General features: G+C 36.1%; 1 long non-coding RNA gene across 1 annotated transcript in view; it reads left to right on the top strand.

Moving 5' to 3' along the window:
* LOC135231446 (uncharacterized) overlaps positions 1-17,504 on the top strand; it is a 47,207-nt gene extending 29,703 nt beyond the window's left edge. The window contains exon 4 of the long non-coding RNA XR_010322094.1: positions 17,330-17,504. This is a non-coding gene — a long non-coding RNA (uncharacterized LOC135231446). The remainder of the gene's footprint in view (positions 1-17,329) is intronic.
* The last annotated feature ends 9,504 nt before the right edge of the window (positions 17,505-27,008 follow it).

Below are 27,008 nucleotides of genomic sequence, written 5' to 3'. Positions count from 1 at the left end.
CAGGTGCACCTTAGTCTTTAAGGTGACTTCTTTGCTTTTTAACACTTTAAAGAGGTCCTTTGCAGCAGATTTGCCCAATCTAATCTGTCTTTTGGTTTCTTGACTGCTGCTTCTGTGAGCGTTGATTGTAGATCCAAGTAAAATGAAATCCCTGACAACTTGAATCTTTTCTTTGTTAATCATGATGTTGCTTATTGGTCCAGTTGTTAGGATTTTTGTCTTCTTTATGTTGAGGTATAATTCATACTGAAGGCCGTGGTCTTTGATCTTCATCAGTATGTGGCTTAAGTCCTCTTTACTTTGAGCAAGTAAGGATGTGTCATCTGCATAACTCGGGTTGTTAATGAGTCTTCCTCCAATCCTGATGCTCAATTCTTCTTCAGATAGTCCAGCTTCTCGGAATATTTGCTCAACGTACAGATAGAATAGGTATGGTGAAATGATACAACCTTGACACACACCTTTCCTGACTTTGAACCACCCAGTATTTCCCTGTTTTTTCCAAACAACTGCCTCTTGATCTAGGTACAGGTTCCTCATGAGCACAATTAAGTATCCTGGAATTAACATTCTTGTCAATGTTATCCATAATTTGCTATGATCCACACTGTTGAATACCTTTGCATATTCAATAAAACACAGGTAATCATCTTTCTGGTATTCTCTCCTTTTAGCCAGGATCCATCCGACATCAGCAATGATATCCCTGGTTCCACGTTCTTTTCTGAATCCGGTCTGAATTTCTGGCAGTTCTGACAAAGCAATAGACACATGTGGGGTGTCTTTTCTAGTTCTGTTTTTATTAATTGATTTTTCTCATTAGAATTCATGTTTTTCCTATTTTCCCAAACCAGGTAATTTTTTATTGGATATCTGAAATTGTGATTTTACCTTTTTTGGATGCTGAACACCTTTTATTTCTTTAAATATTCTTGATATATGTTTTATGTGTCAGTGAATTTAGTATGATAATTTGGCAACACAGTGGAATGGACTTTCATCCAGGGCTAAACTAATCCACTACTGACGCAGTACCTTTCTGATTACTTTAACCAGTATCAGGTGTGTAAAGAACTACAAGGTATTTCCACTTTGACTGGTAGAAACATTATCTCTTTTGAGCCTGTTTTTCTTCCCAGAATTGTAAAAGCTACACCATTATGGTTTTTAGTTGCCAATCAGTGAATGATAACTCATAGTGACCCCATATATGCAGAGTAGAACCACTCCATAGGGAGTTTGGAAGGAGATCACTAGGACTGTTTTCTGAGTCTCCTCTGGGTTGTTTTGAATTGCCAGCCTTTCAGATAGTTACGACATACTTTAAACTTTAATATATTTTGAAATCATAAATAAAAATTGTGTAACTTGAAAACATAGCTTTGAAGTATTTGCTTAAGAATAGATTATAGTACATTTCCTCTAAAGACATGAGGGATATGACACTATTGGAACTATATTAAAAAAATCTTACCTACAGAATATTCTTCTAAGATTCGGTGGTCTCTCTCTTTATGAAATACATGAAAGGAAAAAGACACTTAAAAATAGTAACACAGTGTTAGAAAAATAATAACAAAAATTGCCATTATGTTAACAGTTGAGGTTACACATATAATTTGCATAATACAGTAAAACCTGCTAATGCCAGAATCAATCTAAGGCAGAAACCTGTCAGAGACGGAAAGGAAGATATCTTTCCATTAAAATCAGCAATACGAAAGTGGTAAGACTGCACCTGTCAAAAGCAGAATATTTGCAAGACTAAGGGAGACAAGGCAGGCCCTTTGAGCTCTGGCTTTCACTGATTTCACTGTAGTAATGCACACTTTGAAACTTTTTTTCACTTATTCATTTCACATTTATTTAGTACTCACTATGTATCATATATGTATCATATGGAATCCCTGGTGGCGTAGTGGTTAAGTGCTATGACTGCTAACCAAAGGGTCGGCAGTTGGAATCTGCCAGGCACTCCTTGAAAACTCTATGGGGCAGTTCTACCCTGTCCTATAGGGTCACTATGAGTCAGAATCGACTTGATATCGGCACTGTTTGATTTTGGTTTTGGTATGTACCATATGGAACCCTGGTAGTAGAGTGGTTAAGAGCTCAGCTGCTAATTAAGTGGTTGGCCGTTCGAATCCACCAGTCACTCCTTAGAAACCCTATGGGGCAGCTCTACTCTGGCCTGCAGGGTCACTATGAGTTGGAATTGACAGATGGGCAATTTTTTTTTTTTTTAATGTACTATACAAGGCAGTTTGAATTCACCAGGCAGTCCTTGGAAACCCTACAGGGAAGTTCTACTCTGTCCTATAGGGTCTCTATAAGTTGGAATCAACCCAACAGCAACAGGTTACACTGGGCCCAGGTGACATAGTGGCTAAAAGCTCAGCTGCTAACGAAATGTCGGCAGTTCGAATCCACCAACCGCTCCTCGGTAACATTAAGGGGAAGTTCTATTCTGTCCCGTAGGGTTCTTATGAGTTGGAACTGACTCGACAACATGGATTTTTTGTTTACGTACCATACAAAGGAGTCCTGTGCTGCTAACCAAAAGGTCAGTATTTTAAACCCACCAGCCACTCTGTGGGAGAAAAGACCTGGTGATCTGTTTCTGTAAAGACTACCTCCTATGGGGGATTCTCTGTCAGATAGGGTCAGTAAGAGTTGGAATTGACTCCATGACACATAACAAAATAACATATGCACCAGACAAATTGAGAAATGTTATACATGCAGAAATGAGATATAGACACTTCCTGAGAAGATTAGTTCCAGAAAAATTGAATGAGCAGGATTCTGTCAAAATGCAAAACCAAAGTAAAGATTTTGCTAGGATAATTAGATATGGTAGGATGATCTTTTAAGGCACAAAATTAAGGAAATTTACAAGGCTTATCTGAAGGCTACCTGGAGGTAATTGAATAGCAGCAATACAATTTTGAAGGGTTTTCTTTTAAAATGCTATTTTGATATCAAAATTGAGTAAATCTAGATTTCAACTAGAGCAAAATATTGTAATTTTAGGAGGTTGCAGTGTCTTCTAATGCCTACGAAACTACTGTGGAAAATTAGAACAATTAACTATGTTCCATCAACATAATCTAAAACAAATAACTATTTGTTATCAAATGTATGAAGATAAATACTCTTTTTGTGTAATTGAAGAAGCAAGATGTTAACTTTTATTTATTCAGCTACTCATTCAACAAATATGTAACTGTCTAGTCTGTGTCAGCTACTATTTTGGACACTTGATTATATTAAATAATCCCCCCAAAAAACCCATTGGTGTCAAGTCGATTCTGACTCATAGCAACCTGAATGGACAGAGTAGAACTGCCCCATAGGATTTCAAAGGAGCCACTGATGGATTTGAAGTGCTGACTTACTGATTAGTAACCAAGCTCTTAACCTATGCGCCACCAGGGCTCCAACTAAAATGTCCCATAGTTACTCTACACAGGGCCAGGATATGTATAATGTGTGCATGTTTACAGAATTCTGACTGCTATAATCTGTTATTTTCTTTTTCTGAATAGGTTTGCCTGGAAATACATGTTATTTTGTCATCTCTCATCTCATACTACACTATGAGTAAGTTTTGGCAGAATTATCAAAAAGACAATGCACAATAAAAGAAAGCTTATGCTGCATATTTTCTGTTTTGTGATACTTCCTGTCCTAATTCATGTGTGATAAGATGGCCACAATTTCAAACTATTGAGCTGTTTTCACTGCTGTTTCAGAGGACTAGAGATACATTTTTTTTCTTCCAAAAAGACATAAATTTCAAGCATATTCCTACATGCACAGTCTTTATTTCTACTTTTTATATGTACAGATTATGCTAACATACTCAAAAACCAAACCAATCCCATTGCTGTCAACTCAAATCATAGCAATCCTACAGGACACAGTGGAATGGCCACATACAGTTTCTAAGGCTATAAATTTTCACTTTCTCGCACACAGAGGGCCCAGTGGGCTCTAACCACCAACCTTCTGGTTAACAGCTAAGCTGTTTTACCACTGACCCACAAGGGCTCCTATGCTAACATAACCATTCCTTTAAGCACTTATTTTTCCCAGTTTGGGCAGCAGTAAGACTACTTAATATGAGTGTTCACTCGAGGTCAATTAATTTCAATTTAGACTGTCATATCTTATATCCCACAAATATCTTTCATTGCCATCTAGTCAACCTGACTCCTAGAGACCCTCACTGAAAGAGACCCTCACAGAGACCAAAAAGTAGGCAGTTGGTGGTTGAAACTCCCTAGCCTCAGCATAGGAAAAGGAAATGGCAGTAGGCTTCTGGAAATATTAAAGCCTCGAAACCCCTACGGAGCAGTTCTACCCTGTCCTATCAGATTATAATGAGTCAGACATGACTCAGTGACACTTAACAACAATAAGAATAAATATATGGTCAACAGCCTTAGCTGAATTCCTGGAGTTATTTATTCTAACACTTTCCAGATTTGCTCCTCATTCCCTTTGCCACAGCACCTTTCTTAAACCTTTCCCAGCGTTGGTTGCATTTCCTATCTCAGCCATACCTGCAAGAAAAGAAATCCTAATGCCAATCCACAGGCAGTGTGGCAGACACTGAGAACATAAGCATTTTAATGTCCTCTAGCAGTGGTGTCACCAATATCTGTCATTCAAAAAATATGTACTGAGTGCCTACTAACTACCAGCCACTGTTCTAGATGCAGAAAACATAGTAGGGAATAAAAGACAAAAGCTCTACTTTCATGGAGCTTATATTTCAGTTGGGAAGAACAGACAAGAAGCAAGCAAATAATACATAATGATAAAGAAGTAAAACACAGGCAAGAGCATACATATAATTTTGAGCAACATAGTCAAGGATGGCCTTTCCTGTAGAGTGACAATTTAGAAAAGAAATGAATTAAGTATGGGGCTGTGCATGGAGAAATGCAATTCCAAGGGGTAGGAATACCAAATACAAATACATTGTGGTAGGAATACTTTTTGCTTGGGGAATCTTCAAGGAGAAAAACATGGATGGAGAAGAAAGTAAGAAGCGGATAGAAAGAAACTAGGTTAGAGGGAAACCGAGGTGCCAGTTATTAAATCTCTGTGGTTTAAATTTAAATTTTGGATCGAGATGGAAGCCATTGAGGAAAGACATTATCTGATTTATTCTTTGGAAAGGAGGCAACAGTGGAAGCAATGATACCTTTATGTTGACCTTATGGAAATCTCTACACTCTTGATTTTTCTGTATCTTTTTATTCCATATGTTATGTTTTAATTTCATGTTATTTTCTTCTAATTCATGACTTCATATTTATCATTCAATATAAACTTACAATACCTGAAACAAATTATGTGAACCCCTGGATTTGAGTAACTCTATTTGTTAAACTCTCAATCCTGGAAAATCCCTAAATTCATGTACACTATTTCTCTACACTAGAAAAAAAAAAAAAAAAAATTTCTCTACACAGGAATCTCAATCCTCAAGGAAAAGAAAATATTTCTTCTATATATTTTCTAAATCTTTTCCTAATATTTGATCAAACACCTCTCCTTTACCCTTCAATAAACTGCCAACACATCAATAATTTTTGGAAGCATTTAACTAATCTCCCCTAGTACTCAATTCCAAAAAAAAATCATCTTCCTATTTCATAGAGAAAATTGAGTTCATTTTACCTCTTTCAGCTTAGCCCAGCAATGCCTGTTTTAGGATTTTGGGGTGTTCATAGTGCCATAGGTGAGGGACTTAAGAAGGAGGTCTAAATTTTGCTAGTCTCCCCCTGGTCAGGTAGGCCTAATTAGGTGGGCTGAAAAATTATGCTAACGATGTTCCACCTAGCATTGTTAGAAGGTGGAAACCCCAAGTTTTTGCTGGACATGACTCTATTGGCCGATAAACAAGAGAAGCTGGTGGCAGTACAGGAAAAAAAACTTTTATTTCATTGTACAAAAATAAGAAATCAGTCAGAGCTGCTGCTGCCTAGACTGCTTGCCAAGGGTGGGCAGGCAAAGTTACTTTTAAAGGGTTTACAAGCAGGGAGTTCATACGAGTTACAACAGCAGCATTCTTAAACATACTACACAGGCACAATGGGGTTTACCTATAATTTCCAAGGAAAAGCAGGGTTCAGATGCAAAGCTAGGGGGAGAGGAAACCCAGCAAAGGAAACAGGATTCTTAATACAACACTATGGATGCTCTGTCTCAGCACCATAGCTAAGGATGCTACAACGATTGAATTGTATCCCCCCAAAGTATGTGTCAAGTTGGCTAGGCCATGATTCCCAGTATTGTACAGTTGTCCTCCATTTTGTGATCTGGTGTAACTATCCTCCATTCTGTGACGGGTCATAAATCATAACCTCTGCATATGGTTATAATCACATTTCTGAATGGACTATGTTTGTTATACTAATGAAGCAAGATTAGGTCATGTTAATGAGTATTAAATTATGTTTCTTATGTTAATAAGGCAAGATTAGGGTATACCTAGAGTCATTCTCTTTTGAGATATAAAAGAGATCAAACAAGCAAGCTAAGTAGTAGAGATGGGGAAAAGAGATGCCAAGCCACATGAAGATTGCCCAGGAACAGAAGCTCAGAATAGACAAGGCTCTTCCTCCAGAGCAGAGAGAGAAAGCCTCCCCTAGAGCTGGCCATCTGAATTGAGACTTCTAGCCTTCTAAACTGTGAGAGAATGCATTTCTGTGTGTTAAAGCCACCCGCTTGCACCATTTTTGTTACACCAGTATTAGACAACTAAAGCAAAGGCCCTCAGCCAGTTATTTTTATACTCCAAAGCCCAGACAGCATACTACATGTGCAAGCATCAGGCCTCTAAAGATAAGGCAGTGGAGGTCTCATCATGCCCCTGAGGCTTGTTTCCAAGGGGATAAATTTGGTGCTCCTAATTCATTTACTGAATATACCATGGACTGCCGGAAGCATGAGCTAATCTGTTTTGGAAAAAGTACAGCCAGGATACTCCTTAGAAGGGAAGATGCTGAGACTTTGACTCATATACTTTGGACATGTGATCAGGAAGGGCCAGTCCCTGGAGAAGGACATCATGTTTGGTAAAGAATAGGGTCAAGAGAAAAGAGGGTGACCCTTAGTGTGATGATCTGACACAGTGGATGATACAATGGGCTCAAACATAGCAATGATTGTGAGATTGGTGCAGTACCAGGCAGTGTTTTATTTTGTTGTTCCCAGTGTCACTATGAATCAGAACCGACTTGGTCGTACCTAATAATATTGACAGGGAACAGCCAGTAATTCAAGCTGGACTCCAAAGAGGACATGGAACCAGGGATATCATTGCTGATGAAAGATGCATCTTGGCTGAAAGCAGAGAATAATAGAAAGATATTTACCTGTGTTTTAATGACTACACAAAGGCATTCGACTGTGTGGCTCATAACAAATTATGGATAACATTGAGAAGAATGGAAATTCCAGAAAACTTAATTGTTTCCATGAGAAACGTGACATAGATAGACAGTGGTTTGAACAAAATAAGGGGGTGCTACATGGTTAAAAGTGAGGAAAGGTGTGTGTCACTGTTGTACTTTTCACCATACTTATTCAGTCTATATGCTAGGCAAATAATCAAAGAATCTGGGCTATATGAAAGAGAAGGTGGCATCAGGATTAGAGGAAAACTCATTAACAACCTGCATTATGTAAATGACACAACCTTGCTTGCTGAAAGCGAAGAGGACGTGAAGCACTTACTGATGAAGATCAAGGACCACAGCCTTCAGTATAGATTAAAATAAGAAAAATTTTAGATTACACCTCAACATAAAGAAAACTAAAATTCTCACAGCTGCACCAAAAAGCAATATCATGATCAGTGGAGAAAACATGGAGATTGTCAAGGATTTTAATTTACTTGCATCCACAATCAACACCCATGGAAGCAGTAGTCAAGAAATCAAGACACATTGCATTAGGCAAATTTGCTGCAAGAGACCTCTTTAAAGTGTTGAAAAGCAAAGATGTCACCTTGAAGACTAATGTGCACCTGACCCAAACCATGGCACTTTTAATCACCTCATATACATGCAAAAGCTGGAAAACAAATAAGGAAAACCAAAGAAGAATCCACATCTTTGAATTATGGTGTTGAATAAGAATATTGAATATACAATGGACTGCCAAATGAATGAACAAATGTTTCTTGGAAGACATAAAGCCAGAATGGTTCCTTAGAAGCAAGGATGGCAAGACTACATCTCACTTACTTTGGACATGTTATCAGAAGGAACCAGTCCCTGGAGAAGGTTGGTAAAGTGGAGGGTCAGCAAAAAAGAGCAAGTCTCTCAAAGAGATGAACTGACACGGTGGCTGTGAGGATGGCACTGGACTAGGCAGTGTTTTGTTCTGTTGCACATATGGTCACTGTGAGTCGTAACTGACTTGATGGAACCTATCAGCAAAAACATCAACATTGAAAAGGTGACCTAATTGCCCAGGCTATTTTCAGAAACCAGAGACAAAAAGCCAAACTTATTTCTTTGTGACACACATATTATACTCATGTTATCTAGGGGTTCCTTTCCTTACTCTACTTACTTGTGAGTGTACACATGTTTCCTATATGATATCTACATTCAGAGCTGTGATTACAATCAATAAGCTGATGATTTCCACATCAGCAGTTCTAGTCTGGACCATCTCCCAACTTTAGACTCACATATCCAATCACTTCTTGGACGTGTCTACCTGACATTGCCTTTAACCTTGTCTGTTTCACAAATTTTAAAGTATGTGCCTTCAGAGACAGGACAGGATTTTGTCTGTTTGTACTTTCACTCTTCAGGAGATTTTTCAGTGGATTTTTTTCATATTAGTAATTAAATCAGGAATATAACCCAGGAAATTTCTTTAAATAAATAGGCATCATGGAGTTTCGTCATAAACTGTAGACCATGTTTTCATCATAGAATAAATAAAGGAGAAGGAGGAGAAGAAGGCAGAAAAGTCAGCATAAATATACTACGAATATCTCTATAAATATCTGTTCGTGGGTTGCATCCTTATGCCATCAATTTAATGCCTTACCTGTGATTTAGCAATAGCAATTTGTTGATGTTTTTCCTTATAAATGACCCTGACATTTTCAAAGTGTGTGGTATTTGCTTTTAGAGAATGAAATATCTGTTATCTAATTATAAAATATCATGACATGTTCTGGTTCACCAGTCTTCTAAAATGCCCTACTGTAACTGGAGTACGAGATGGTAATAACACAAGAAGGTCACTCCTGTGTTAATTTTCCACTATACTTATTCCCACTGTCATACATAATCCCCACACTTCCTATCTTATTGCATCAGAAAATAATGGGTGGAAAAATGCCTACATTTTGGTGTTCCAAATGTGAAAGAGGACTCTAAACCACAACTAAAATGGCTGGCAAAGGCCTGAATCAGACTCCATGTTGTCGTAGCCCTTTGCCTCTCTTTTCAGAGTACATGATCCATGACTACACTTTTGACCAAGAAAACTTGTTCTGCAATATTCTCAGGTGGCCCACCCAGAGTGTTGCGGGAAACAGAAGGAACCAGCTCTGGAACATAGGAAACTGGCAAAGGTTGAGTACCCAAGCTCATAGAAAATCTTTCTAAATGAGGTTCATGATAGCATGTCAAATGCCAACCAATCAAATGTGTGCCTGTAGTCTTCCCAACTCTGTACAAAGTTCTGCAGAACTAATTATAAAAGACATATACTTATGCTCCTTCTTTGGAACGCCATGTTGAGCTTTCATTTTGAAGTTTCCAGATTTGCAAATCTTTGTATCTGAATAAAAGTCTTATTTTACAGAAATGCTGTTTAATTTTTAGCACAATCTAAAATCTGTATGATTTAACTTATTTTTAAAAGTGTTTTTTTTAGCATCTATCAGTTTATCTTACCTGGTAGGTTGCTGTTGTGGTTGTTGTTTTCTTATTTTTTGGTAGTGTTTTTGGAGGGTTAGTTTATTTATTCACTAGGCCATGCATGTCATAATTCTTTAACATTGGTTAAATGAATTAATGAAGAAATAAATGAGGAAGGGAAGAAAGAAAATCAGGGAGGGAATAAAATACGAAAAGAGGAGAGAGAAAAGAGAAAAAGCAAAGAAGGAAGAAAAACATTCTTTGAAACTCCAAAAATGACTAAGGCAGGGTTTATTTTTTAAAATAAGACTTATTTCAACAATCACTGAACCTTATATATCTTCTTTTTTTTTTTTTCTGTTGATAATGCAGTAAACCAAACCAAATCCATTGCCATTGAGTCGATTCCATCTCATAGTGACCCTATAGGACAGAGTAGAGCTGCCCCAAAGGGTTTCTAAGGAGCTCCTGGTGGATTCAAACTGCTGACCTTTTGGTTAGTAGTTGTAGCTCTTAACCACTACACAACCAGGGTTTCTGGATAATGCACTAGAGAGCTTATATATCTTTTTTTTTTTTTTTTTTGACAATGCACTAAATATTGAGTTTCCTTTGCATTTGAGTAGATGTATATACAATGCTTAGAAATCCTATGGCAAAAAACAATAAGAACAATTAAAATTAAATTTAACTTGAATTTTTTACTTGACTGTCTTAGAAGAAGTACAGCCTGAATGCTTCTTAGAACCCAAGATGGTAAGCCTTCGTCTCATTAATTCAGACATGTTATTGGGAGGGAGCAGCCCACGGAGAAGGACATCATGCTTGGAAAAGTAGAAGGTCAGGGAAAGTGAGGAAGACCCTCGATGACATGGCTTGACACAGTGGCTTTAATGATGAACTCAAGCATAGCAATGATTGTGAGGAGGGGGCAAGACTGCCTAGTGTTCTTTCTTTGGTACTTTGAGTCCCTATGAGTCAGAAACACCTGATGGTCACCTAATAACAACAATAAACATTAAAATTATTTTGTATATTACCCAGAGAATAACCATAATTTCAAATGGGGCTGTTCAAATATAGTATAGAAAATTCACCAAATAAATATTTCTTTAAAATGCTCGACACAAACTAAACCTAAAATTCTGTTTTGGCATTAAGTCCATAGACAATGCATTTAGAGGTCTATCACATGACTTCTTGAACTTTAGAGAACATATGAGATCTCCTGTAGATGCCACTAAAATGCATTTTCCTGCTGTACTGCCAAGAGTCTATTTCAGCAGCCTGGAATAGGGGCATGTGATTTTGCAGTCCTCACAAGCTCTCAGGTGGTGCTGATTCTGAGGGTTCCACAGACCGCTCTTGGAGTAGCAAAAGAATTAGGATATATAACTCTGCCAAACATTCCAATGATTTTCTGCTGTTCGGCTCTGACTATAATGAATTATCCAATCAGTAGCAAAGAGGTGTTTTTTTTATATGTATACACACTAGCCTAAGGACTTACTGAAACTAATTTTTCCTTCCATCCAGCGTTATTATATCAACACACTGTTTTCAATAAGGAATGAGTCCCTAAAGATTCAAAGGAAATAAAGCTCCCAAAGTTACTATATGAGATAGTAACTGAGCTCTTAAACCAAAAAAACAAAACCCAACACTGTCGAGTTGATTCCGACTCGCAGAGACCTCATAGAATAGAGGAGGACCCATAGGAAGTCCAAGGCTGTAAATCTTCATGGAAGCAAACTGCCCCATCTTTTTTCCAGGGAGCAGCTGGTGGGTTCAAACTGCTGACCTTTTGTTTAGCAGCCCAGCTCACTAACCATCCACCACCAGGGCTCCTTTCCTGAGCTTTTAGGGTCATTTAACCTTTTTTATGAGATTTATTTTACCATACAATACCCAAAGAATTACTGATTTCGGCAAATGTTTGGTTCTACTTGATAAAATAATCTAGACTCGATGGAACAAGATAAAAGTGACATTTAAATGATAATTTTTAGGAAATGCATTTGAAATAAATGACTTCAATTTTCTTATGCCAGTTATCACCATTATTAGAAGACAGGTTAAGTTTGCTCACATGGTAGGTATCTTTTTTGGACATGTGTTTGTGAAACTAGAGGCCACGAAGTTCTACAGAAATATTTTTACCACTTCAACTCATTTCGACACATGGTTTAATCTAACATAGTTTTTCCTTTGCCCTATTCACAGGTGCCTAGACTAACACTGGCATTAACATTTGATGGGTATTTTGTTTCCTGGTTAATTTGCCTTCACAGTCTTCTATTATAAAATCACGTTGGTAAGTTTCTTCTCAGCATCCTTAAGGGCAGATTTTGAGGATTAACTTCAGTTCCCATATGATCTCATAACTGACATGGTTTAGGAAAACAGAGGAAGGATTCCAGTGCATTTAAATACACTTGCCCTCTAGAGAAGCACACCATCTCTCAGGGCTTCATTTGGGTTCCTCTGACTGGTGAGTTCATTTTGGGTAAATTAAGGTAATGCATTTACATGCACTATTTTTTTTTTTATAATATGAAGCTTTATTCTAATCTTTTGCTTACTAGAATAAATTGAAAACCTTTTATGAAAATGCCTACTATTTATTGACGATTTTCCATCAAAAGTTTTAAAGAAATGGTGATGTTATGTCAGGATCTGAAGGTGAGTTCAGGATCTCAATGCCTCTGAGTCAACATTAGCCTTTGCTGTCCAAAGTCAACACTGAAAATGGAGGGGATGTGTGCTATCTTTTCTTCGTCCTTGACCAAACATCTGACATCCACTTTGTTAATGATTACTTTTTCTCTTAATTTAAAGTTAAAGTTAAAATTTCATAGGATAATAATCTCCTGAATTGCTTAAGCTGTCTTTTTGCAAATGTATGTACTGTTTCAAAGGTTTTAAGTAACTTTTCTCAAAGTTACTTTATTCCCATCACTAAATCATTTTAAATGGACTTTTCAAGGTTTCGATTCAAAAGTCAATGGACTCTTCATTGGTCTTTTCATCATTCAAAACACTTTTTGTTATTTCCCATAATTAACAGTGCATAGCAGTTACACTTCTCTGTTTTACTTAGTCTTTACTCATTTTTATTCATGATTTTGGTCAAAGGGAAAATTTAAACCCCTACATTTTTAATTGTGATTTTTAGAAATATTTGCTCACAGTCCTTAAATATATATATACACATACATATATATATCTATATATATATGTAATCACTTTATATAAGCATCCCTTGATGCTTTTCAATAAAATTCCAGGCATATAAAACACCAAAACTTAATTTTTAATGCAAATTCCAGACATACACAACTAAAAGTTGCATTCTTTTTTGTATCTTAACATGACGAAAAGCTTGGGTTAACTACTAAATGATAGAAAAAGTTCAGCAAGAAATATGTAATTGTTATAGTTTGTCTAATACAAGCATCCTCAGCTTAAGTCAGTGAGACAAAAACATCAGATAAGAAACAGGGGACATACCACTTGCCATGACCTCTGCTTCACATGTTGAAGACTTAGAATTATTTAGAAGAATAGCTTTTCTGTCATTAAACGAAAGATGTTACCATAATGTTCTATAACAACTGACAAGTTAAAAAAAAAAAAAAGAAATAAAACGCCCTTTATTCATTAAAGATTTCCTTTACAGTTCGTAATTCACAGGTATAAATATCATGTGTCCGTGAGTTCTTCCATAATAATATTTTCCAGTCAAAATATTTTTGTTCGGGTGTCTGTAATTCCGAACTGGAGCTGTGATGGTGCAGTGGTTAAGAGCTCGGCTGCTAACCTAAAGGTCAGCAGTTGGAATCCACCAGCCACATCCTGGAAATCCAAAGGGACAGTTCTACTCCGTCCTACAGGCTCGCAAGGAGTCAGAATGGACTTGATGGCAACGGGTTTCGTCTTTTTTTTTTTTCTTTTTTTGAATTCAGAAATAAATAATCTGCTTTGCTTCTTTTTCAACAGTTATGAAACCGGATTCGAAGAATTGTATAAAGATATCAAATAGTTCCAGAATAGGTTAAATGCGTTGACTAAGAATATTTGGAAATTTAAATAGTTTTTACCATTTCGATTTCCCAAAGTAGCCACAGATATTTTCCCTGTGAGTTCTTTTGCCATTCAGTTGTTCTCTGCCCTGTATCATCAATGTTCTGATGTTGGGGTTGTACTATCTACACAATGCTCAGGCCAGAAACCTGGCACATTGAGACTCATTCCACTATAAAACCAGGCTCTATTGCCTGTCATTCTACTTTCTGAACATCTCTTTGTGCTGTCTCTTAGTTATTACCCTTACTCAAAGCTTCATATAATCTCACAACTATCTAAGAAGTTGCCCTGTTTCAGGTTGTTTCCTCATTACTTTCTGAAGTATTTGCATTTCCAACATTCTGTACTTTTTCTCGTTTTTATTTCTGTTCAGGCTCTAGACGTGTTCCACTTCCCCTCTCCCTTCCCTGTCTTTACCCTGCTCTATACCATTGTTTTCCTGGTCTGTTTAAGGTGCTCTTTTTACGTGCTTTTAGAGCATGTTAGTATTTCCATTTCAGAACACTTTTTTTTTTTTTTTTTTACTAGTTATTATCTCCTACCCAGTGGTTGGAAACCCTGGTGGAGTAGTGGTTAAGTGCTATGGCTGCTAACCAAATGTCTAGCAGTTTGAATTCACCAGGCGCTCCTTGGAAACTCTATGGGGCAGTTTTAATTTTTTTTATAGGGTCATTATGAGTCGGAACCGACTTGACGGCACTGGGTTGGTTGGTGGGTTTGGGTACCCAGTGGTTTAGTGCTACAGCTGCTAACCAATAGGTCAACAGTTCAAATCCACTAGCTGTTCCTAGGAAACCTATGGGGCAATTCTACTGTATCCTATAGGGTTGCAATGAGTTGGAATCACTCAGTGGCAGTGGGTTTATCTTGGTTTACTAGTCTGTAAATTCCCTGATGTCACGGTATGTGTTTTAATTGTTTCTGTATGTCTAGTATGTTTCATAAAGCTTCGGAGCATAGTTTGTTCAATAAATGTTTAATGAATGAACCAAGGAATAAAAATGTTACTGATTTCTCACATATGCTTTCACAGGACTCAGCAAAATATGAAGTTCTTTATCTTTGCCTTCATCTTGGCCGTGATGGCTGCCATGACTGTAAGTGTATCAGGAAATTTTGAAGAATATGTTCTCGGGAATTTTCCAAAGAATCTTGTTCATTACCTGTGTTCTGGCCTATGCTTGCATTGACCTGAACAAAGCTTTATAAATGTTGATGCTTTTGTATGAATATTTTCCTTAAATTAACCTACATGAGTTCATTAAAAACTTAGAATAAATCTTCGGTACACGCACATGCACACACAAAGACTTCAAATGCAATTATCTCATTGTAAAAATAAATTTTAAAAAGCCTCCATAAAGATACGGAACTACAAATCTAATAAAACATACTTAAATATAAAAAGTTCCAGATATATCTAAAGTCAGGAGTTCCCAGATAGTTTTGTCATTTATGACTCTGTTTCTCTTGGTAAAGCACTTGACCTTTTTGCTTGTTTTTCTTCTTCTTCTGCTAAAATTAGTGCTTCTTTCTACACTGGTATTCTTCATGTCTAAATTATTGGGAAATTTATCATGCAATAATAATAGTACTTCAACTAATCCACCGAATTCTAAAGGATGTTTAAAACATCCAGTCTGCTATGGAAACACAGTTCATCACATTATTGTGTTATAAAAGGATAGGTAGAAAAAAAAATAAAACTCTAAGAAGAAAAGCAGACAGCTGAGCTCTATCAGCGAGACAAAAGCTTAAGTAGCTTTTGAGCTACTTAAAACATTATGCATATAAAAAATTTTGTTTGGGGCCAAATCCAAAGTTTACCTTTTCAGTTTTCACTCTCCTGTTCACAGCAATAGACTTTCCCTATCTTTCACACACAAAAGAAATATGGCCCAAAATAAACTGACATTTAAATATCACAGATTAATCAGAGCAAAAGCCTACTTTTCACTCACTTTAAAGATGCCATTGTACAAAGATGTCCAGTTTAGAGTATTAACTTCCATCCATTAGATTTAATCATAATTGTGTCAGCTTTGTGCATTTTTACATTCAATCTTGAGTTATATATTAAGATGTTAACTATATTGTTCTTTTCTCCTTTTAAGAGAGCTGATTCATCTGAAGAGGTAAGACAATTTCATTCAATGGAACATTTAATAATCAACAGTGTATCGTATTTTAAACAATTGTTCTTTATTTTAACAGCGACGTTATAGAAGATTCCGTGTAAGTATTTGCCTGAAAATATTGTGTTGTTCAAACCTACTTCCTTTTCTGAGTATTTATTCTATTAAAAAAATCAATACTTTTCTTTGATATGTATTTATATCATGAATGCCCAAAGTACACACTGATTTCATATATTTATGATACACCAGAGAAAGATCCAAGAGTGTTGTGTACCAGTAACATATAAATGGAAACTAAAATACCACCTTCAAGAAGCCAGTCTCTGAATTTCAGTATCTTTGTCTGGTGAATGAACACCTTGACTAAAATACAGTTGAAATTCTGACTCCATTAAGTACAGTATATGCCTAATGGAGCTGATAACGTAAGTGCCGTGGTTTTTACCTTCCAATTTTAGGTGGGTGATGAGGTCAGCAGGTTAAACTGACCATGTTAAATGAGGTGGAAAATTTATTCAACATTTTTTCTTAATGACGTGAACCCTTGACATCTCACTGTTTTGGCATGTTACATTAACATGGTAGGGTCTGAAAGATTCTACTTAAAGATAAAGTAAATAAATGAATTAAAATGACATAAAATAAAAAGATACAGAAGGAAAGATAAGGATATTTGTACTAACAAATGTAAATATTAAGTAATGTAGGAATTTTAAGAGAGAACAAAATCATTATAAATCAAGAATAAGGTGAAGCAGTCAGAATCTCTCTCTCCATCCCTCTCTCTCTGTCTCACACACACACACAATTTCTCCCTCCACCTAAGTTGATATTAATCAATTATTCCTTCCTGGAATATTCAAAGATGGGCAAGACTGTAGCTTGGTGGTAATATTATAAAGAAGATGTAAGTCTCCTTTGAGTGTTTGGATGTAATCAGTAGTGTCAGATGTGCTACAAAACAACAAAATTGCCAGTAAATGGTAAAAAGATATTTTATGATTTTACCTTCTTTTAAATATTTGATTACAAAAAATGAAAAGCTAATGGAAAGGTTGAAAAAATAATTATGTAGATAATATGTAAGTTCCTACTCATTTTAAGAACCTACATTTTCAATGGAAATTATTGTGAAATAATTGTACTGTCATTGCCTCAATTCTCTAGAATTTTCTCTTTCCTTTTGTGTGTATACAGGGAGAGCGTTTTGAATATCAGCCTTTTCCAGGATACTATCAACAATATTACCCCGCACAACCTTACCCAGGTCCATATGCTAACAACTTTCCTCAGTAACCACAAGACTTGATTACACAGGTATGCCAAGTTTAGTGACATTTTTGCTCTCCATAAATATCAATAATGACATATAGTTAAAAGAAGAAAAACAAAAGAAAACATCAAACCCAAACCAGTTCGGCATTAAGAAATTTATCCTGGAGTTGTTGTTAGGTGCCGTTGAGTCAGTTCCGACTCATAGCAACCCTAATATACAACAAAATGAAACACTGCTTGGTCTTGTGCCATTCCCACAAACGTTCTTTTGCTTGAGGCCATTGTTGCAGCCACTGAGTTAACCCATCACGTTGAGGATTTCTTCTTTTTTGTTAACCCTGTAATTTACCAAACACGATGTCCTTCTCCAGGGACTGAGCTCTCCTGACAACATGTCCAAAGTATGTAAGACACAGTCTCGCCATCCCTGCTTCTAAGGAGCATTCTGGCTATACTTCTTCCAAGACAGATTTGTTCATTCTTTTGGCCGTATATGGTATATTCAATATTCTTCACCAACACCACAATTCAAAGGTGTCAATTCTTCCTCTGTCTTCCTTATTTATTGTCCACCTTTTGCTTGCATATGAAACTATTGAAAATATGGCTTGAGTCAGGCACACCTTAGTTTTCAAGGAGACATCTTTGCTTTTCAACTCTTTAAAGAGGTCTTTTGCCACAGATTTGTCCAATGGAATGCATCTTTTGATTTTTTGACTGCCTCTTCCATGGGTGTTGATTGTGAATCAAAGCAAAATGAAATCCTTGACAACTTCAATCTTTTCTCCATTTAACAAGATGTTTTTTATTGGTCCAGTTGTGAGGATCTTTGTTTTCTTTATGTTGAAGTGTAATCCACACTGAAGGTTGTGGTCTTTGATCTTCATCAGTAAGTGCTTCAAGTCCTCTCCACTTTTAGCAAGCAAGGTTGTGTCATCTGCATAATGCAGGTTATTAGTGAGTCTTCATCCAATTCTGATGCCCCATTCTTCATAATGCCCAGCTTCTCAGATTATTTGCTCAGCATACAGATTGAATAGGTATGATGAAAGGACACAACCCTGACGCACACCTTTCCTGACTTTAAACCACCCAGTATCTTCTTGTTCTGTCCAAACACCTGCCTCTTGATCTATGTACAGGTTCCTCATGAGCACAATTAAGTGTTCTGGAATTTCCATTCTTCTCAATGTTATCTATAATTTGTTATGATCCACACATTTGAATGCCTTTGCATACCTAATGAAACACAGGTAGGCATCTTTCTGGTATTCTCTGCCTTCAGCCAAGATCCATATGATATTAGCAATGATATGCCTGGTGTGCCTATCCCGAAATGTACTTATTTGTGTGACTGCTTCCAAAAGAAAGCTTTTATCCCACTGTGGTTAAGAGTCTGGACTCTGTGGAGAGAAATACCTGTGTTTGTAGGCTGGACCTGACAACCTGCAGTTCCACGGCTTTGAACCATTCTTAATCCTTTCTAAACCTCAATTTTTTCATTGACAAAAATAGATATTATAATTATACTTAACCACATTTTTAGGATTGGTGAAACTGTTAAAATACATATTTCATATGAAGCTCTTGATCAGAAATTTGTATAATTGTGCCTACAGTCTTTCTTGTCTGTAAATCTGTTCCTGGATTTTGTTTCAAAGTTTCCCACCTAAAATACAATCCTTTGAGCACCTGTACCAGGTCAGAATCAGCATTTCAATAAGTTCCCTATATAATTCACATATACAATCAAAGTTGAGAATCCCTGCCCTAAGGCAGTTTAATGAGAAACTAGGAGCAAGATCACTGATCTAATATAATACCAAAAAGAAGATAGCAAATATTACTAATTTATTTTTCTGACATTCAGTTTTATCCATTCACACACAACATAAAGCCTTCCAAATTCTATGAAAGATGAAGGATTTTGCTACAAAATAAAACAATATTTTCTGGAGATAAAAGAAGACTGTCCTACATTTGAAGTTGATATTGTTCCAAAGGATTTCAATTACTTTTAAATGCACTTGTAGAGTTTATTCAGATTGAATTCTCTGTTGCCATTAATGACAGGGTGAAGAGTCTGAACATGGTCCCCTAGGCATTAGGTAATAACTGAAGATATTTATCAAGTAAGGATATATTAAAATATTATTCTGGGAAGATCCATATGGATAAAGCATGTAGGCTATATTTAAGGGGAAGAAGTAAAGTAGGTCGGTGATAGAAGGACATAAAGGAACATGAAAAAGAAGCTCTAAGAAAGAACAATGAGCAGATTTCATGAGGGATTGAATGAGAGACCAAGCCGGGGGGGAAAAAAAAATAAATGAAATTCCTCAGGACTGGATTATCAGATAAGAGTGATAAGCAACTATGCCTTTCTGAAAAAAAGACAATAGTCAACTCTTAAAAGTCTATTTGTTTGTTTGTTTTTCTCTCCTATCCCTCCAAGGAATTCTGTTTTATGAGTATGGTTTATTCTGTGTAAGATAAAGAACATATTTATGTTAATTTTGAAAAAGAATAATTCAAATTGATAAGTGGGCTAAAATGCCGAACTGAACTACTAAACCTTGTATGAGAAATGACAAGAAGAAAAAAAAGATTTGATAGAAATTCATTCAATAAATAAGTACCAGAAGTACAAGAAAAATAACAGTAGTTTGCTATGTAATTAGCTCAGCTACAACACTTAAAGAAACAGAAATAAAGGAGTCCTTTAAAATACTAGAAAGAAAAGATTGGAAGGATTGGAAAGAAATCCTGATTGTTGTGTTATTATTTTAGGAAAGAAAGATCCAATTGAAATTGGTGTTTATTCAGTCATTAGATATTTCTTGATCACATATCAGTGAGAATTGCAGTGTGATAGCCATTGGGGATCTAAATATCATTACTCCAAAGTCTTTGCATTTAAGGGTTTATTGTCTACTTTTAGAGATAAACGTAAAAACAGGCAATCATCGGATAGAACACCCTTTGATAAAGAAGCGATGTGCCCATATGGGTTATATAGGTATGTAACACAAACAGGTGTATGTCAGCAAGAGTGAGAGAGAGGATAGGCAGATAATGAAGAGTCATTGGAAAACAGTCAAAATAATTTAAAGAGATAAAAGAATGAACTAAGAAAGAAGTAGTAGAGATAGATACAGTAGCCATGTACTCTAATTTTGCTTCTGATTAAATGGCTGCTTTTGAACAATTTTGGAAGAGCTTTTTTTTTATACAAAGGGTTTCAATCAATATGACACTATTTTTAGGGGTGGATATTTTTCACAAAGGAACATACCATCTGACATAACTGATGTAACTGACCATCTGATGTAACTCAAAACCAAGAAAGCATAAGAATATTAACAATGACTTAATGCATAGTTCAAATTTAATAAAAATAGTATTTTCTTTCTATCCACAGGCTTGTCAAAGAAGTCCTATTTGCTCTGTACTCACAATGATTTTCCTACTCTAAAGCCTATTTGCCCCTCAAGCAACATTTTATTAAACCTCCTACAACACAAATGAAGTCCTTATAAAGCAAGTTTTATAAAATTATCTAAAATATTATAGTACTATTTGCATTATCTTATGTATTGTAGTAGAATTTGAAAATAATTTGATCCATGAACAACTTCTCTGTATCCGAATTCCATGTTTTGAAGACAGAAAAGAGAATTTAATCAAATATGGCTACATATCTACAATAATAATCAATAGTTTTAGAAAATGTAGTAATCCCTAGACTCTTTGATTTTTTTCTGCTTTGTTCTCTGATATATAATAAAAAAAAATAAATAATAGTATCATACAAATTAAAAAAAAAAACTACTCATACATAATAAATTCATCTCTCAAGCATATACTGGATATCTAATCTTTATCTCAAATCTCAGTATAATTTTTCTGCCTACATGATATGCCAATACTCTTTCTCCAGCATCTCAGTATTTCTAAAGAAAAGCCACATAATACCATATCATAATCTTCTGGGATAACTATATTGGAAGAAAGAAGACCATGTCATATCTGTGTGGTTAATGAAGGGGCAAGAACATTGTCTCGGCAATTTCATTTTAATTTTGAAATTTTGAAATGAAAGAACTTCTGATCCATGCTCTTTGCAAGAAATCACTAGAATATTAATCAAAATCATGTCTGTAATTATAATCATATTTGTAAAGTTAAGTGATTCACTATGTAGCTGAAAAAAATCTCAGCTTTTTTATGTAATGATTGTGCATATTGGCAGTTAAAAATCTGCAGATTACACTGTATTACAGTTTTGATGAGTTAGACAATTGTGTTTACCAAAATCCATGAAAACAGGGCTTCCCCCCTTCAGTTTGGCAATCTCCAATCCCCAGTTACACAGAGCAGAGAAGATCTCGGCTGGGGACAAAGACCTTTGTAAGGGAGCAGAAGGAGAGTGCTAGGGCTCAGTTGCTGGGGAAGGAGTCAGGTGTGTGTTAGCATTGTGTGCTCTCTCCTGTCCTGCCTTTTCATCCCTCCCACTTTGGTGAGTGTCTTAGTCATCTAGTGCTACTGTAATAGAAATACCACAAGTGGATGGCTTTAACAAAGAGAAATTTATTTTCTCACAGTCTAGTAGATTACAAGTCCAAATTCAGGATGCCGGCTCCAGGGGGAAGGCTTTCTCTCTCTGTTGGCTCTGGAAGAAGGTCCTTGTCCTCAATCTTCCCCTGGATGAGGAGCTTCTCAGGCACAGGGACCCCCTCTGTGCTCCTGGTTCTGCTTTCTTGGTGGTATGAGGTCCCTAACTCTCTGCTTGCTTCCCTTTCCTTTTATCTCTTGAGAGATAAAAGCTGGTACAGGCCACACTCCAGGGAAACTCTACCTTGGATCAGGAAGGCAATCTGAATAAGGGTGGCATTTAAATCCCACTCTAATCCTTTTAACATAAAATTACAATTGCAAAATGAAGGACAACCACATATGGCCTAACCAGATTTATACACAGATTTTGGGGGGACAAAATTCAATCCATGACAGTGTGTAAAAGATTTCTGATCGTTAAGATATCAAAAATACAATATTATTGTGCCCTGGAGGCACTGTGGTTAAGAGCTAAGGCTGCTAACCAAAAGATTGGCAGTTCTAATCCACCAGCCGCTCCTTGGAAACTCTAAGGGACAGTTTGACTCTGTCCTATAGGGTTGATTCGATGGGAAGGGGTTGGTATGGTTTTGGGTCCCCCAGTATCAGTTAATTTCACCATGAACTTGCTCAGATTAAAAGCCTGTGTCCTTCTGTCAATGTATTAGCAAATCTGCTGGACTCTACCTGATATACATATATAAAAAAAATTATATACATGCATATATATATATGCCCTCTCCTCACTTTTTAACATGGTTATTTTCCAGAGATCAGGTTTTTATGAAGAACTGTTCTAATGTGAAAATAGAGTACAACCACACCAAATCAAAAATCGAGGATGACTATCTGTTGTGCATAGCTTCTTCGTACTTTATTGCTCTTGTCTTTGTTGTTAATTGCCATGATTCAGTTCAGACTCATGGTAACCTCACAGACAACAGAATCAGATGTTATCTGATGCTGCACCATCTTCATGATCATCCATACGCTTCAGCCCATTGTTGAGGCCACTATGTATTTTAACTTGCTTGCAACCTAGTAGACTCATCTTCTAGCCTTACACCAAACAATTGTCTATTGTGATCCCTGGGGTTTTTCACTGGCCAATTTTTGCAAGTAGATTCCCAGGCCTTTCTTTCTAGTCTATTATAGTCTGGAGACTTCCCTGAAATTGTTCACCATAGGTGACCCTTCTGCTATTTGAAATACGAGTGGCACAGTGTCCAGCATCACCACACCATGCAAGCTACACAATAGGAAAAACTGACAGATGGATGGTGGTTACTGCCCTTAGAATGGAGTGTATTTCAAACCCTTAGACATTTGATTTAGCCCACAATGGAAGTGAAAACTTTGAAAAACCTGGGATTTCTAATTTATATACAGATCAAATGTTTAATTTAAAGAAGAGATTAAAAATTGATACAGGGAGGGCACAGAAAATTGATCTATGAATTTTATGATCCCTTAAATGATTTTAAAAGGGAACGAAAGATATTGAAACAAAGTAAATATAAGCCAGAGAACAAGAACAAATTAATAACTTAGAATTAATGACAATATGAGATACTTCTGTTAGGTACTTATTTAGTTTTCTGAAACCTAATTTAACAAACCATTGCATTCAGGATAAAGATAATTACATATTGAGAAAAATCCTAAATTTTTACAATAAATGATCAAAGCTGCCTCCTCCCTACTTTTGCTATATTCTTCAGATTATTATCATGGAAAAAGTACTTTAACTGAAGATAAATTTCACTGAACACTACCTCCTGGTTTAAAATAATAAAAGGTGTGTTTCTGGGTTATACCTTTTCACCATATTTATTCCATCTCTCCTGTACATAAACCAAAAGGCAGTCATTCCAACAGAACAAGGGAATACTGGACGTAGTTTAAAATAATAAAAGGTGTGCATCTGAGTTGTATCCCTTTACCATATTTATTCCATACATATGCTGAGCAAATAATCCAGGAAACTGGATGATACTAAAGAAAAATTCAGTATCAGAATTTTAGGAAGACTCACTAGCAACATGCAATATGAGACAAACCTGTTTGCTGAAAATGAAGAGGACTTGAAACACTTACTGATGAAGATTAAAGACAACAGGCTTCATTATGGATTACACTGCAGCATAAAGGAAACAAAAATTCTCACAACTGGACCGGTAAGCAACATCACGACAAAAGGAGAAAATGGTGAAGTTGTCAAGCATTTCGCTTTACTTGGATTCACAGTCAATGCCCGTGGAATCAGCAGTCAAGAAATCAACAACATATTGCATTGGGCAAATCTGCTGCAAAAGGCCACTTTACAGTGTTGAAAGGCAAAGCTGTCACTTTGAGGACTAAGGTGCACCTTTCCAAAGGCATGGTGTTTTCAATTGTCTCAAATACATGTGAAAGGTGGACATGAATAAGGAAGACCTAAGAAGAATTTGATGTATTTGCATTTGGTGTTGGCAGAGAATACTGAATATACCATGGACTGCGAGAAGGATGAACTACTCTGTCTTGGAAGAAGTGCAGCCAGAATGCTCCTAAGAAGCAAGGCTGGTGAGACTTTGTCTCACTTACTTTGGACATATTACCAATCTGTGATATCATGCTTGGTAAAACAGAGGACCAGGGAAAAGAGGAAGAGCCTTAATGAGATAGATTGACAAAGGAAATGAAACAATGGACTCTAAAATAGCAACTGTTGTGAGGATGGCACAGTCCTGGGCAATGTTTAGTTCTGCTAATGCATAGGGTCTCTATGAGTTGAAACTGACTCCAAGGCACCTAACAACAACAATGACATTAAATAACAGGCTACAAATTCCTGCAGGCTGAAATCTGTCTATGTTTTTTGTTTTGTCAGCACAGTATTATACATAAAAAATACATAAGTATTATACATATAAAAGAAAATTGATCTTAATTTGCTTATTACAATATTTGATGCAGTTCATCGCTCCGTCTTTATTTTCATCACTTCCAGGGTGTTCTTCTCAACTTGTTATCTGCCTACCTTTCTGGTAGCTCTTTCTCTGCTTCATTTGTGTTTTCCTCCTCATCTCCAAGACTTGTCAGTGTTGGAGTGTCCAGAGCTCAGATGCTCCCATATAATCTCTTTTCTATCTACACTTATTCCCTTGGGAATCTTATCTAGTTTCATTATTTTAAACACCATATGTAACCATATTTAATAAGTCCAAAAAGTTTAGGTCAGCTTTACCATCTTCCCTGGAATCCAGACTACAGTACCACTTCCTATGCAATATATCTTCTTGTATGTCACACTTAACATGTGCAAAATGAAGGTCCTGATAGGTTGCCTCCAAACCTACTTGGCTCATGGTATTCCCCAAACATGGAAAGGGCAATACCTCCTGCCAGGTGCATAAGCCAAAAATCTGAATAAATTTTTACCTTCCCCTTTTCTCTAATGCCTCATCCAATTCATTAACAAATTCTGTTAACACTTACGTCCAAATTATATCCGCATTAGGTTATCTTCTTATCTCTTCCACTGCTACCAACATGATCTTGTGTGTGAATTATTACAATTATCTCCAGATTGTCCTCTATGTTTCTTCCCCTGGCACTTGTCTGTCTCCTTTAGCAGAGATTTGAGTTATCTCTTAAAATGGAAATAAGTATTCGTCAATTCTCTGCTCAAAGCCAAATGATCCAATCAGAGTATTGTATTTTTATGCAAATAATGCATGCTTTCTATACTTTTTTGCCAACTGCTCCCTGGTCCCTCCAGGTATTTTTGTAAATACTGCCATACCAATTTTTTTTTAACATATTGTTGTTAAAGATTTAGCATAGCCCTCTTATGAAAATACCTCACTGAGGGAGGGAGCAATTGGTAAGCAAACACAAAAGGCATGTGTTATTTGTGTAAAAACGTGGTACATCTTCCCCCCGACCCAACTTTTTTTCAGTTATGTCAAAGTATCATTTACACGTTATAAATCATACATATTTAAAATTTATTCTTGATAAAATTTGACATATGCATACTCTTGTGAAACTTTCACCTCAATGAAGATAATGAATTTTTCCGTCATCAACAAAAGTTTCTTTGTATTTCTTTGTAATATATTTCTCTCACATATCATCCCTAGAAAAACACTGACCTGTTTTCTGTCACTATAGATAAGTTTGCATTTTACAAAATTTCATATGACTGGAATCATATACTGTATATGAATATATGTTTTTCTCTCTCTTTTACTTAGGAAAATTACTTTGAGATGCATGTATTTATTTGCCCAAAACAAGACATAGTTTATTCCTTTTGTTGCTATTGAGTAAAATTCCCTTGCAAGAATATAACACTTTTTTACATTACAAATAATGGTGGCATAAAGATTTGTACACAAGTCTTTGTACACTTTTTCAGATGTAGACATATATTTTAATTTATCTTGAGTAAATAACTTGAAGTAGAGTGGCTGTTTCAAATGGTAGATATGTTTTTATCTTTTTAAAGAAATCACTCATTTTCCAAAGTAGCTGTACCATTACATTACCAACAGCATTGCATAAGAATTTCAATTGTTCTATATCCTCACTACAACTTGGTAGTGTTAGTGTTTTTAATTGTAACCATTGTAGTGGTGAAAGTGACAATTCGTTGTGGTTTTAATTTGCATTTCCCTAATGACCAGTGAGATCTATGTGCCTATTTGCCATTGTCTATAATCTTTTTTTTTTATAATCTTTGCCATCTGTTTATCTCTTTGATTTTTTTTCAAATACTTACACATTTTTATTGGATTGTTTTTCTTTTTATTGAGTTGTGAGTGTTGAAAACCAAGGCCATAACCTTGAAGACTATGGTTGGCCTGACCCAAGCCAAGGAGTTTTCAATCCCTTCGTGTACATGAGAAAGCTAGAAAATGAATAAGGAAGACCAAAGAAAAATTGATGCCTTTGATTTGTAGTGTTGATGAAAGAATATTGACTATGCCGTGGACTG

The sequence above is a fragment of the Loxodonta africana genome, chromosome 5 (genome assembly GCF_030014295.1).
Source record: "Loxodonta africana isolate mLoxAfr1 chromosome 5, mLoxAfr1.hap2, whole genome shotgun sequence".
In the NCBI taxonomy this organism is placed as follows: domain Eukaryota; kingdom Metazoa; phylum Chordata; class Mammalia; order Proboscidea; family Elephantidae; genus Loxodonta; species Loxodonta africana.
The sequence above is the reverse complement of the archived record's forward strand: the minus strand, read 5'-3'. Positions and strand labels throughout refer to the sequence as shown.